Below are 14,602 nucleotides of genomic sequence, written 5' to 3' on the forward strand. Positions count from 1 at the left end.
AACTGTGAGCACCTAATTTTTGCACTACATGAAAATAACTCCTAAAAATAGACCAAAATAATTTTAATTAATTTTTAGAATTTTTTTCTTTATTTAGTTGCATTTCATGCATTTTTAATATTTTAAAATCATAAAAATTATCAAGTTTTAATTTCATAACATCTTAGGTTCAATTTGCATGTAGGAATTATTTTATTAAGCAAAAATTATAAAACATAGTTATTTTTACATATTTAGATTTTGGCCTTTAAAATTAGTATTTTTCCTTAGTTTTAAGTTAATTAGTTGTTTTAATGTTAAAAATAGACAAAGAATTTTAATTTTTACAAAAATAGATTGATTCAAAATTTTTATTAATTAAAGAAAAAGAAAAAGGAAAAAACAAAGAAAATGAAAATAGGAAGAATATATTTCTGGTCTTGTTTCTTTTAAAATAGGGCAAATTCCTAAAATGGCCCAAATTAACTTTTAAACCCTAGCCCAATCTTCCTTTTCCCCATCTTTTTTCCCTTAAATCCCTAGACCTAACACACATTTAAAAGAGCTAGACATAAAGACATTCTCACTCCCAACCTAGACAGAACGACGCATCTGAGAGAAGGCTTCTTCTCCATTTCCATCAAAAACCAAGAACATACCCTGTTCTTCCAAGAGAACAAACGTCACTCCTCTACCCTCTCTTCACCCTCTCACTCATACACACCCCTACCCTCACACACACAAAAACTCATCGAACAGATTCCCACAAGCATTCAAAAAACAAGAGCTAAAAGAAAAAAAACAAAAGCAAAGTTTTCTGCAAATTCGAAGAAGAAAGAAGAAGAAAAGGTGAAGAAGAACTGATTTTAAAGCATCATTTCTTTCTTTTTTGGGTGTCTAAAAGTTGTTTTGGAGCCATGGAAATGCCGCTCGTTATCCGCTGATTTGCGTTGTTGTTGCACTGTTGTCTCTGCTATTTGCTCGCAAAAATCGCAGCTGAATTCCCTTCAGCGCTATTTCCGCCGCTCTATCGGCTGTTTCAAGGTTTATTTGTCGAAGTAATTATAAGTACATGTTTTGAATCTATACTATTTCTTCATAAATTGGTTGAAATCTTGAATGAAAAATTCATGTTTCTTTTATGTTTAGGTTTGAATATTAATGTGGATGATTGTTTCTTTTATAAAAAAATGTTTGTTTCATGCACACCCATTACGAGATGTTATTAAATGAGTTATAGTTGTAAATTTTGAAACTTGGCTCGTTTTGAAGTTTAAATGCAAACCTTTGTTATTGATGTTTGTCATCATTAACTTTTCTATTCATATAATTAAATTTGAATTTCATTATGAATGTTAATTTGCTCTGAAAGTCAACTTCTCTGCAATTGTTTGTCCGGCCATATATCGTAATTGAGGTCACGACTTTATATTGGTGGGCCTGCCCATAGGGTTTGGACTCCATTGGACATCGAACCCATTATCCTTATTAAGCCATACAAAATTGTGCTTCAATCTAAGCCCACCTGTAGTCACACAAGACCTGTTGGAGGTCTTAATGTTAGCCCTTTAATTAAATTCACGTGATAATGTCATGTCACCTAGTGTGACCTTAAGCAAATACAGATGAAGCATGAAACAAACCTTTAAACCACAATTTAGTTATCTCTATCTCCTCGCCCTTTGCAGTAATTAATACCAAGTAGACTTTCAATTCTGTAAATGGCTCACAAACTTTAGTTGGTAAAAAATTCATTCCAATTCCTTGCACAAAATAAATGATGACCTTCACGTTTCATCTCCAACATAGGGAAATAATTAGTTATAAAATATCGTAGCTTGATTTAGACGCGCTTAAATAAACCATCGTGATTATGGGTACGGTTCCCATGACATAGTTATGATGCATAATTTCCAAAATCGGGTGTGCATTTCATGTGACCCGATCATAACAACTTTGAATATTAATAATAAAATAAACATATCGCAAATCGCGGGTTCATTTCATGTAGCGTGGTTCGCGGTGTGTTCCAAAACGGCAAGTGTACGACAATCATAACTTGTTCAAGAAATAATTCCATAAATCTTAAAAAGCGATCAAAATAATTAAAAATGGTTATAAAGTTAAAAATGCACAATAGGTTTAAAACATGTGATAAATCAGATAATTAGGCCAATTGTTAATAGGTAAGTGACAATGCTCGAACCACGGAACCTGAGACTGCCTAACACCTTCTTCCGGGTTAACAAAATTCCTTACATAGAATTTCTAGTTTCGCATACTTTTAAATAAAGTCGATTTTCCTCGATTTGGGATTTAAATAAACTGGTTACTTGGGACACCATAAATTATTCCAAGTGGAGACTCTGAAGTAAATAAATAAAATAATCTCATTATATTGTCACTTTAATTGAAAAAACACCCTTATATACCCCCTCGGGTGGTAAAAGAAGGTGTGACATTTTACAGTCTTTACAGCTTTTCCTACAATTATTTTTAATGAGAATGCTCGAATTCCAATGCTTTCTGGTGATAATTATACTGAATGGAAGAAGAAAGTCCTTCCCACTTTAGGATGCTCGGATCTGGACCTGGCACTCCGTGTGGAAGAACCACCTATTCTCACGGAATCAAGTACGTCAGTGGCTAAGTCTAATTATGAGCAGTGGGAGCAATCTAATCGCTTAAGTTTAATACTCATAAAAGCCCACATAAGCCAAAGTATTAGGGATTCTATCCCTAATAACAATAAGGTCATAGCTTATATGAAGTCAATTGATGAACAATTCGTAAGCTCTGACAATGCCAGCCCTTTTGAAAAGGCTCTCAAGTATGACTTTCGACAGAAGTCGTATAGTACGTGAGCACATTATAGAGATTAGAGACATTGCTGCTAAACTCAAGTCCATTTAGGTTGATATGTCTAAACCATTTCTTGTGCATTTCATTCTCTATTCTCTTCTTGCGAAATATGGTCCGTTTAAGATTTCTTACAACACTTATAAAGATAAAAGGTCAATCAATGAACTCTTGACTATATATGTTCAAGAAGAAGAGAGGTTGAAGCACGAGACACCTGAGAGTATTCATTTGGTGACTCATAATAAGAGTAATGCAAAGAATGCCAAAAGTGTTCCCAAGAAGAAGAAAAGCACCTTTGACAAAGATGCTTGCCATTTCTGTAAGAAGAAGGGACATTGGAAGAAAGATTGCCTGAAATACAAGAAATGACTTGAGAAGAAAGGTAATTTTACCATTGTATGTTATGAATCTAATTTTACTGAAGTTTTTGATAATACATGGTAGATTGATTCTGGTGCTACAATTCACATTGCCAATATCATGTAGGGCTTTCTAACTCAGAGGAAGCCGATAGGCAGTGAACAATACGTCTATTCTAGCAATATGACGCGTTCATGTGTAGAAAGTGTGGGGATTTATAGGCATGTGAAGGATGATTTCACTTAGATTTGGAAAATACTTTTTATGTTCCAGAATATTCTAGAAATTTAATTTCTCTTTCTAGACTATCAATTACTATATATGATTTGAATTTTCATTATCTTTTTGTGAAACTTTTGAAAGACAATAAAGTTATTGCTTTTGTAAATTTAAGTGGAAATTTATATATTCTTGAGCTAGACCCCACATTTGAATGCAATATTTTAACTTTACATGATTAAAAAAATTGGCACTAAGCGATGTATTATCAATGAGAACTCATTAAGTCTTTGGCACAAGAGATTGGGACATATCTCTATTGATAGAGTCAAAAGGTTGGTTAATGATGGAGTTCTAAAAACTCTTGATTTTTCTAACTTTGGTACTTGTGTGGACTGCATAAAGGGCAAGCAGACCAACAACTAAAGGTACCAAAAAGAGTTCTCAATTGCTTGAAATCATACATACATATATATATATATATATATGGACCTTTTTCTACCCCTTTCTTGAATGGTGAGAGATATTTTATCTCATTTATTGATGACTATTCAAGATATATATATATTTTCTGTTTTACAAATAAGAAGCACTTGATGCTTTTAAAGTTTACAAAGCAGAAGTAGAGAAACAAATAGGTGCTCGGATCAAAATTGTAAGATTTGATAGGGATAGAAAATATTATGGTAGGTACACAGATAAGGGACACGTTAAGCGTCCATTTGCTGAGTTCCTTGAAAGTGAAGGTATAATTGTGCAATATACCATACCAGGAATACCACAACAAAATGGTGTGGCAGAACGAAGGAATCAGACATTAATGGACATGGAAAGAAGTATGATTAGCAGATCAAATTTAGCTTTAACCTTATAGAGTGAAGACATAAAAATTGATGTGTATATTTTAAATTGGGTTCCACCCAAGGCTGTCCCCAAGACACCTTTTGAGTTAGGGAAAGGATGAAAACTTAGTTTAAATTATTTTCATGTTTGGGAATGTCCAATTGAAGTGAGGGTTTATAACCCACAACTAAAGAAGTTTGATGAAAGAACAATAAGCGGTTATTTTATAGGCTATGCAATTAACTCTGAAGGATTTAGGTTTTGTTGTCCTTCTCATTCTCCTAAAATTGTTGAGCTTAGAAATACTAAATTTCTTGAGGAGTATAAAGAAAGAGGGAGTGTTTTGACTCAAAGGGTAGAATTTGAAGAAATAAGGGAACTACCTGTGCTACCTTTATATATTGGAAACTTGAATGTTGCTCATAAAAATTCTCATGAATTATCTGAACAAGAAGAAGTTCAAGATCCACCACCACTTGAGGAGAAACATGAAGATCAACCCGATTTACCTAAACCCACTAGTGTCTGAACCGGTAGGAGTAAGAAAATCTTCAAGAGTTCGAAAATCAGCAATTTCTTGTAACTATGTTGTATATCTCCAAGAGTCTGATTATAATATTGAACTAAAAAATGATCCATACTCGTTTTCACAAGTCATGAGAGGATAAAACTCCACACTTTGATATGATGCCATGAAATAAGAATTAGAATATATGGTTAAATATAAAGTCTAGGATCTCATCGAATTACCAAAAAGATCCTCTACTATAGGTTCCAAATGGGTCTTTAAAACTAAAAGAGACTCATCTGGTAATATTGAAAGATATAAAGCCGGACTTGTAGCCAAGAATTTTACTCAAATGGAAGGCATTGATTATCATGAAACCTTCTCTCCGGTATCAAAGAATGATTCATTGAGAATAATCATTGCATTAGTAGCTCATTTTGATTTAGAGTTGCCTCAAATGGATATGAAAACAACTCTCCTGAATAGAGATCTTGAAGAGGAGGTATAAATGCGTCAGCCTAAAGGATTTTGTGATAAGAACAAAAGTCACCTTAATTGCTAGTTGAATAAATCCATTTATGTGCTAAAGCAGGCTTCCCGCCAATGGTATATTAAATTTCATAATGTTGTTTCTTGATTTGGATTTATGGAGAACATCATTGATCAATGTATATACCTTAAGATAAGTGGGAGAATATATATTTTTCTAGTACTATATGTGGATGATATTTTGCTTGTAAGTGGTGATTTGGGGTTGTTGCACGAGACTAAACAGTTTCTTATCCAGAATTTTCAGATGAAGGATAGACGCCTCTTATGTCATTGGCATAGAGATTCATAGAGATAGATCCCAAAGATTACTTGGACTGTCTCAAAGGGCCTACATTGAAAGAATTCTGGAAAGATTTGGGATGAAGAATTGTTCACCTATAGCAGCACCCATAATTAAAGGTGACAAATTCTTATTGAATCAATGTCCACAAAATGCATTGGAAAAGGAGAAAATGAAAGACATTCCCTGTGCTTCGCTTGTTGGGAGCCTTCTGTATGCACATGTATATACTAGACCTAATATTGCTTTTGCGATAGGAATTCTTGGCAGATATCAAAGTAACTCTGGTCTTGACCATTGGAAAGCGGGTAAAAGGTTTTGAGATATTTTCAAGGAACCAACAATTTTAAGCTCACATACAAATACTCTGACTCATTGGAAGTGATTGGATATTCCGACTCTGTTTTGGGTGGATGCAAAGACAATGGTAATTCTACTTCAGGATACATTTCCTTCTTGCTAGAGATGTTGTGACTTGGAGAAGTATCAAGCAGACAATTGTTGCAACATCAACTATGGAAGCTGAATTTATAATATGCTATGAAGCTACATCACAGACGTTATGGTTGAAGAACTTTATTTCCGGCTTTAGGATTGTCGATTCCATTTCAAGGCCATTGTGAATCTTTTGTGACAATTCAGCTGCAGTGTTTTTCTTTAAGAACAATAAAAGTGGCAGCCGAAGCAAGTACATCGACATAAAGTAATTGATAGTTAGAGACTATGTGAAGAAGCAAGATGTGAATTTTGAGCATGTTAGTACTAACTACTTTGATGATTGTTGATCCTATGACTAAAGGTCTACCGGCTAATATTTTCAAGGATCATGTAACTTATATGGGGCTTAGTAGCTCAATGTAGTCTTGCTTTGCTCTCTAACAGTTTATCTAAATATTATGTTTATTTTGATATACATGATAGTGCACACTTAGTTTTTTATGTATTATTTTGTGATCATTGGATCAATAAATTTGGACTCTGAATGACTATATTAAGTTCATTCATAAAGTTGTTGACACTTTGTTAGAACATATTGTACATTGTAATACATGGAAGGAATTATTTGTTTAAGAGTATGACCGCCATGATTCATGTAATGATATATTCTAATTAAAGTGATTGTTGCATAACTTTTAGTAGAGTAATAAAGTCTATGGCCATATTGTTATAATTATCACTCATAAAGGATAACCTGATTATAATATGTGAACCAAGTGGGAGAATGTAAGAATCATACGTCTCTTTAATGAGACTTTTGTGGCTCACATATTATGGTAATTAATTTAATTACCTTGTCTCCCAAGTAATTACATTATTAGATAATATTCTTATGGTTATGCATATCTAGAAGTTTCCTTGATAGAAGGAAACTATTAATTATGAGTCCCTAAGGCAATCGTATTTTATGGAAAAGTTCCTACAGCAAAAGTATTTGCCTAAGAGCCCTTAGCCTACCTATAAATACGCTTGTGACTCTATCAGTGTGGCATCCTACGATAAGCATAGGCTAGTAGGCTAGTAGGCTTTCTTCGAAGTTTTCCTAAGGCGATTTTCTACAATGCTTGAATAATAATGGCTGAAGGTACGTTCCTATCAATATTCTATTGCGTAGACTCTGTGTTTATGTGATTTTCTGCAGTAATATCTTAATCCCAAAGATGATATTGTTCTAGATAAAAATAAATAATGATACCAAAAAGCAGGCAAGCAAAGCTCCCAATAAAGTACATATATAAACCATGGATCGCAACTTCCTTGTTGTAATCTTATATAGTGATAGAAGATAAATAGATGTTTCGGAATTGTTTTAATCCAGACATGTATGTTCCTTGAAGGTCTCTTTGAATGATATAAGAAAGGATTTTGCCACGAAATTACTTTTTTTTTTTTAAAAAAGAACCAGGAAGTTCCTTATGCCCTCCACTTTTGGACAAGCTCCAAAGCTCAATTACCAATCTAGAAGTTCTAAGTTCTAACTAAAATGATTATAATCTATAATTAAAATTTAGTTGTGTATACGTACAGCGAAGGTGTAAATTATATCAAACGAATACTACTAATTTTTGTAGTTGTGAATGGAAAGTTCACTGTTACCTTGTCAAAACAATGTCTCTTTTCCAAAGAGGAGTGGATGTACTTCTAAAAAGTTATACGGGCTCCACTTGTTTATAACATACTCTTAAAAGCTGTAGTGCTTGGAAACATAGTTACTCCATTAATTAAAAAAATATGGATTGAAACTTTGAAATATTCCTTAAAGAAAATAAAATAATATATCCTTTGATCACACTTTACACCTATTCACCCTTTAAATTTCTCCTTTATAAGGAACTCCTCCAAGGGAAATTTCAATTCATTCAACAACTACAAACAAAGAAAGAATTCAGAGAAAAACACAAATACACACTTCCAACCAAAAGCTCTATATGGCAACTACTTCCACTCTATTCATTCAAGAATTTGCTGAGAACTTCCACTAGTCAAGAAGACTACTTCTAATACCAACTACAATACCACCCCGAGGCCACCATGGCACCGCCACCGGCGGCCGAAATCAGCCACGTCAACACATTTGATGCAAATGTTATTATGGTCTTGTCAGTACTTGTATGTGCCTTGATTTGTTTACTTGCCTTGAATTCTATCATAAAGCGTGCATTAAGATGCTCCAACTTGGTATCAGCGTCAAACTCATCCTCAAACTATAGAAATCCTTCAGCATCAAAGCTAGCTAATACCGGAATCAAGAAAAAAGCCCTCAAGACATTCCTAGTTATAACTTACACTACCGAACTGAAACATCCAGGGGTTGACACTGAGTGTGTAATTTGCTTATCAGATTTTGTTGCTGGAGAGAAAGTTAGGGTTTTGCCTAAGTGCAACCATGGGTTCCACGTCCGATGTATCGATAAATGGCTAAATTCACACTCTTCTTGCCCTACTTGTAGGCATTACCTAATTGAAACTTGTCAAAAAATTGTTAATGGTGGTAGTTCTTCTACTACAAGGTCAATTGCAAACCCTCATATAGTTAGCAATACCTCATCAACAGTACCAGTCCAAGAAATTATTATAAGAATTGAACCTCTCCAACGTGAAGGTGTGGTGTCTAACAATCAAATTTAGGTAGAAAAATAGGAGTAATATTGATTGATATGTATCACACACTCAATTAGAAGCTTAGGTTTTTAGTTAATTGTTTAGTTGTTTTTTTTTCCTTGTTGGGAGAGTTTTAGCGAGCTAGAGGTAGCATGAGGCCAACGACAGTGTAGTCTTCAAATGATAAATTAGTCTTGCAAGTGTACAAAGAAATTAAATTTTATTCCGTTTCTTTTGAAAGAATTTTCTTCATTTTGGCGTCGTCATTAAAGGGATCAAGCGAGAGACTGAAAAAAATTAAACTAGGCTTTACACTCCCAATATATATATCACTATTTCCTCATAAGTCAGCTTTAGAAAAAATAACACACTTTTTTATTTGAAAGCAATTAAAAATTGAACTTTTCATTTTACTGTATGATCTTAATAAAAAGTTTAGCCACACAAATATCGTAATATGTTTAAGCTCACAAGCTTTAAAAAAATTTAGTCACACAAATATTATGACATACTTAACACTATAAATTTCAAAATAAAAACTTTCTTTCTTTATTAAACTGCCGAGTCAAAATAAGATACATAAATTAAAACAAAGAGGGCGGTGGTTAACACAGACTTTCATGATGTATCCAAGAAGATTTTCTTTCTTTAATTAAAAACCACTAGAATAGTTAAGGCTTAAACTTGATTTCAAAACTGATATCGTATGAAATCATACCACTTGCAACAAATCTACTCAATCTTACCTCGAAATAGAAAAAGATTTGAAATAATTTAGAAGGGACTAGCCTCTTTATCTTAACAAGCGAGGGATAGGGTTTGCGTACACATTATCCTTTTCAAATCTGCTTGTGAAACTATAGTGGATGTGTTGTTGTATGCTGCAAATATTTGATGATAAGGCAGTTTCTATCTCTAGTTGTCAAGGTAAAAGTAAAGTGCTAAATTAAAATCATTTCAAAAGGATAACCCTCGAGTGTTCTGAGGAATATCCACATACACTATATTTTGTATTTTGTGGGTGGTTTTGGGGATAAATATAGAACAAATCCTCTTCCCAATTCCACCAACGCTAAAAGAAAATATTTGATTAAGACATTTAGTCAATCCATACTCACAATGTCTAGATATAGCATTGTCAGAAAAATATTTTGAAAAAAGACGAAGGGTCCCAAGAATTTCATGAACCTCGCCTTTATTGTAACGGGGGAGTATCACATTCATAATTTTATGCACAATTAACCTTATTGCTATTGTGTTTACATATATCAATCATTTCCTATCACTGTGCAGTAAGTGCCTCCGCCCCTTTTCCTTGGCTCCAACACCATGTGGGATTTCTGAATTTTGAGTAGTACGTAGTTCTAAAGGATCCATGTACCATAATAGTTGTACGATTCACTCTTAAGCAGGGGCAGACGCAGCTTTCGGGTTGCAGGTTTACCTGAACGCAGTATTTTTTTCAAGTGCAATATAAATTTATGTGTAAAACTTCACAGAAATTACAATAAATAATAGATATAAACACATAACTTTTAAAATAGGTGTAACGGCCTCTAAGCCACTTAAACTTGTACCACATTTTAAAGCAGATATATGAGCTTTTGATTTTCCCATTTTAGTACCTCAACTCAATAAAAATATTTATAATAAATCTCTCCCTCGGAGCGTGTATCTCAATTATTTGATATAAATACCACGTCAAATACGAAGATAATTTATTGTTTGACATTTGTAATATTTGGGCCCCATCCTTTTTAAAACCACTTAACAAATTTATAATTTTTATTCTCTTACCTTTCTCCGCCAAAACCTTCCCTTGACCAGCCACTATTTCCAGTAGTGAAAATCAAATCTGATCAATTCAGATGAAATCTGATAATTTCTTATTTGTTTTTCTTTGATCAATCCGCCAAATTTTTTATTTGTTTTTCTTTTATTTACTTTTCCTTTTTCTTATTCAATATTTTTAAATACAATGAATGATGCACTTTTTCTGCGTGATTAGCACGCACTTTGACCACGTCAGCAGTGCTACTGCTACATAAGCATAGTCAAAAGTTAGAGGTGTTCACTTATAAATAATCAATTGAGTTGAGATGCTAAAATAGAAAAAATCAAAAATTCATATATCAACTTTAAAACCCGATGTAAGTTTAGAAATTATACTATAATTACATTATGGGAAAGAAATACTATACTATATAATTACTATGTTATGTAATTATTACCCTAGTAATTATACCATTAGTTAATTACACATGGGAGGACGGGGTCTGCTGGTCAATCTAAATTTGAATAGGAAAGATTTCCCAGGAATAACTTCGTCTCCGACTCTACAACGATTAATGGGATTAGCTAGAGATTAGGAAGCATCAGCAAATAATTTAGATAATGAGAAGTAGTACTTGAAGTCCAAAGAGGGAAGATAAAAAAATTGGATCACTAGATTTAACTATTGTCAGGATCCGAAATTCCAACCTCGGGGGTTGTGATGGCACCTAGGGTTGTGATGGCACCTAATGTTCATTTGCTAGGCAACCAAACTTTAGTATTGTCACGACCCGGATTTTCCACCCTCGAGAGTCGTGATGACGCCTACTAGTGAAAACTAGGCAAGCCAACTATTCCGATTTAGTTACCCTTTTCAAGTCTTTAAGTCCTTATAATTTCAAAACAACATATCAAAACAACGGAAATAATAATATCAATAACAAAGCGGAAGATGAAATCTGATAATTTAACTTAATACAAACTGAGGAAGTCTAAATACAACTCTATCCAGAATTTGGTGTCACAATTTCACACACTATCTAAGAATACTACAAATAAAGTCTGAATAGAAATACTCGTATTTGTCTCTGAATAAGTAAAAACAGAAAAGAAATGATAGAAGGAGACGCCAAGGCCCGCGGACGCCTGCAGGACTACCTCGGGTCGCCTGTTGGACTGAAGGAAGTAACCTTACTACGGTCCAAACGCTCCGGTACCAGTATCTGCACTGTGTGCAGAGTGTAGTATCAACACAACCGACCCCATGTGCTGGTAAGTGCCTAGCCTAACCTCGGCGAAGTAGTGACGAGGCTAGGACCAGACTTCCAAATAAATTTGTGTAGTTAAATTATATATAGCGGAAAATAAAAGCAGATATTCACAGTAAAGATGGGAGGGGGAAGAACATGCTGCTGGGAGTATAAGATAATAACATAAGACCAAAGAGGAGTGTAAGGAAACCAAAAATGCAATTACTAACAAGAATAAGAAAACAAACACAGTAATCCCTTTTATCTCTTTCTTGTTGCAGGCATGCAATCTGATCCCATTTCAAATATTACTGTGGCGGCGTGCCACCCGATCTCATTTCATATATTTTGTTGCAGGCGTGCAACCCGATCTCATTTCATATATTTCGGTGAAGGCATGCAACCCGATCCCATTTCAAATATCACAGTGGCGGCATGCCATCCACTCCAATTTCATATCAACATCAATCACAAAGAATCCCGGCAAGGGCACATGAGTACGGCAACAATATCTCGGCAAGGAAGACGATATAATAAACAATAACATCCCGGCAAGGGAGACAATGTCATAACAATAACATCCCGACAAGGTAACCAACAATGATAATCAACATATTAAGCATGAACAAATCACAACGGAGTCACAACAATTACAATACGAGACTCACAGGCATACTTGATACCGACGTATAGATACTCGTCACCATGCCTATACGTCGTACTCCACAATTAATACATAGCAAATAAGACATAACTCCTAATCCCTTAAGCTAAGGTTAGACCAAACACTTACCTCAAACTTCCACGGCCAACTCAAGCCTCAAACACCGCTTTTCCTTTAGAATTCTCCTCCAAATAACTTGTATCTAGTCCAAATTGATTTAACAACATCAATAAACGCTAAAGAATTCATACCCAATGCTTAATTATAGGTTTTCTATCCTTTTCCCCAAAAAGTCAAAAATTGACCCTGAGCCCGCTTGGTCGAAACTCGAGGTTCAGACAAAAACACGATCACCCATTTACCCACGAGCCCAAATATGCAATTAGTTTCGAAATCCAACCCCAAAATGAGGTCTATATTCCAATTATTCAAAAAGCCCTAACTCTACCCAAATTCCTAATTTCTACCATAAAAACCCTAGATTTTTGGATGAAAATTGATGAAATGCAATGGGACATCGAAAGAAAAAGGTTTAGAATCATATACCAATGCTTTGACGAAGAACTTGTTCTTTCAAAATCGCCTCAATGCTCTCTAGTTTTGAAAATATGAAGTTATGGACTCAATCCCGATTTTCTACTGTTTTTAATTCACTGGACATGCCTTATTCGCGTTCGCGAAGGGTCAGGCCCAGTTGCCTTCGCGTTTAGTGGCTTGCGTTCGCGGAGCTTTAGCTCCTCAATCCATCGCGTTTGCGGGCCAGTGGCCGCGTTCGCGTAAAACAAAAATCCCTTTCCCCCTTTCCCGGCCAAAAGGCCTTCTCGTTCGCGATAGCAGGTCCGCGTTCGCGAATGGTAGCACCCCCAAGGCTTCGTGTTCGCATCCTATTTCTCGCGTTTGCGTAGAAGGAATTGTCCTTCAACCTGACTTACCCTTCGCGTTCGCGAGAGTCCTTCTGCGAACACGAAGAACAAAACTCCAGAATACCACAAACTGAAAACCTACAACTTTTCTAAGTGTAAAAAACATCCTGAAACCTATACAAAATTGACCCGAGCCCTCGGGGCTCCAAACCAAACATGCATACTAACTCAAAAACATCATATGGACTTACTCGTGCGGTCAAATCGCCAAATTAACATCTTTAACAAAGAATTTAGCATCAACATCAAAGAAAAATCTCAAGAACGCATAAGTTTCAAATTTCACAACCGAGGGTCCAATTCACATCATTTCAAGTCCGTTTCTAATCAAATTTTGCAGTCTCAATCTAAACACCATATAAGACTTGTACCGGGCTTCAAAACCAAGATACGAGCCCGATACCATCAATTTCAATTACATTCAACTTTCCAAAAACTCTAAAAAAAATTGTTAAATAATTTTCTTCAAAAACTCATTTCTCGGGCTTGGGACCTCGGAATTTAATTTCAGGTATACACCCAAGTCCCATATTTTCCTACGGACCCTATAGGACCGTCAAATCATAGGTCCGGGTCCATTTACCCAAAATGTTTACCGAAGTCAACTTAAATTTATTTTAAAAGTAGCATTTATCATTTTTCACAGATTTTCACATAATGGCTTTTCGGATACACTCCCATACTACACACGCAAATCGAGGTGAGACAAAAATAGGTTTTTAAGGCCTCAGAACACAGAATCAACTTGTAAAATAAGTGATGACCCAAAAACAACTGTTTGTCCTCGAACGGCCATAAGAAAGAAGTACCTGAGTCAGGGAATAGATAGGGATAACGGCTACGCATATCGGACTCGGACTCCCAGGTTGATGCCTCAACAGGCTGACCTCTCCACTGAACACGAATAGAAGGGAAACTCTTCGATCTCCCTGACGAACCTGCCGGTCTAGAATAGCTACCGGCACCTCCTCATAGGACAAGTCCTTGTCCAACTGGACAGTGCTGAAATATAACACGTGGGACGGATCGCCGTGATACTTCCGAAGCATGGACATATGAAACACTGGATGCACGGCTAATAAGCTCGGCGACAACACAAGTCTGTAAGCAACCTCTCCCACTCGATCAAGAATCTCAAATAGGCCAATGAACCTAGGGTTAAGCTTGCCCCTCTTCCCAAATCTCATCACGCCCTTCATAGGCGACACCCGAAGCAACACCCGCTCACCGACCATGAATGCCACATCACGAACTTTACGGTCGGCATAACTCTTTTGCCTGGACTGAGCT

At 35.4% G+C, this 14,602-nt stretch overlaps 1 pseudogene; it reads left to right on the forward strand.

The window, feature by feature from the left end:
- The first annotated feature begins 7,970 nt into the window (after positions 1-7,970).
- On the forward strand, positions 7,971-8,944 carry LOC107810769 (RING-H2 finger protein ATL78-like; annotated as a pseudogene).
- The last annotated feature ends 5,658 nt before the right edge of the window (positions 8,945-14,602 follow it).

The sequence above is a fragment of the Nicotiana tabacum genome, chromosome 11 (genome assembly GCF_000715075.1).
Source record: "Nicotiana tabacum cultivar K326 chromosome 11, ASM71507v2, whole genome shotgun sequence".
Classification (NCBI taxonomy): domain Eukaryota; kingdom Viridiplantae; phylum Streptophyta; class Magnoliopsida; order Solanales; family Solanaceae; genus Nicotiana; species Nicotiana tabacum.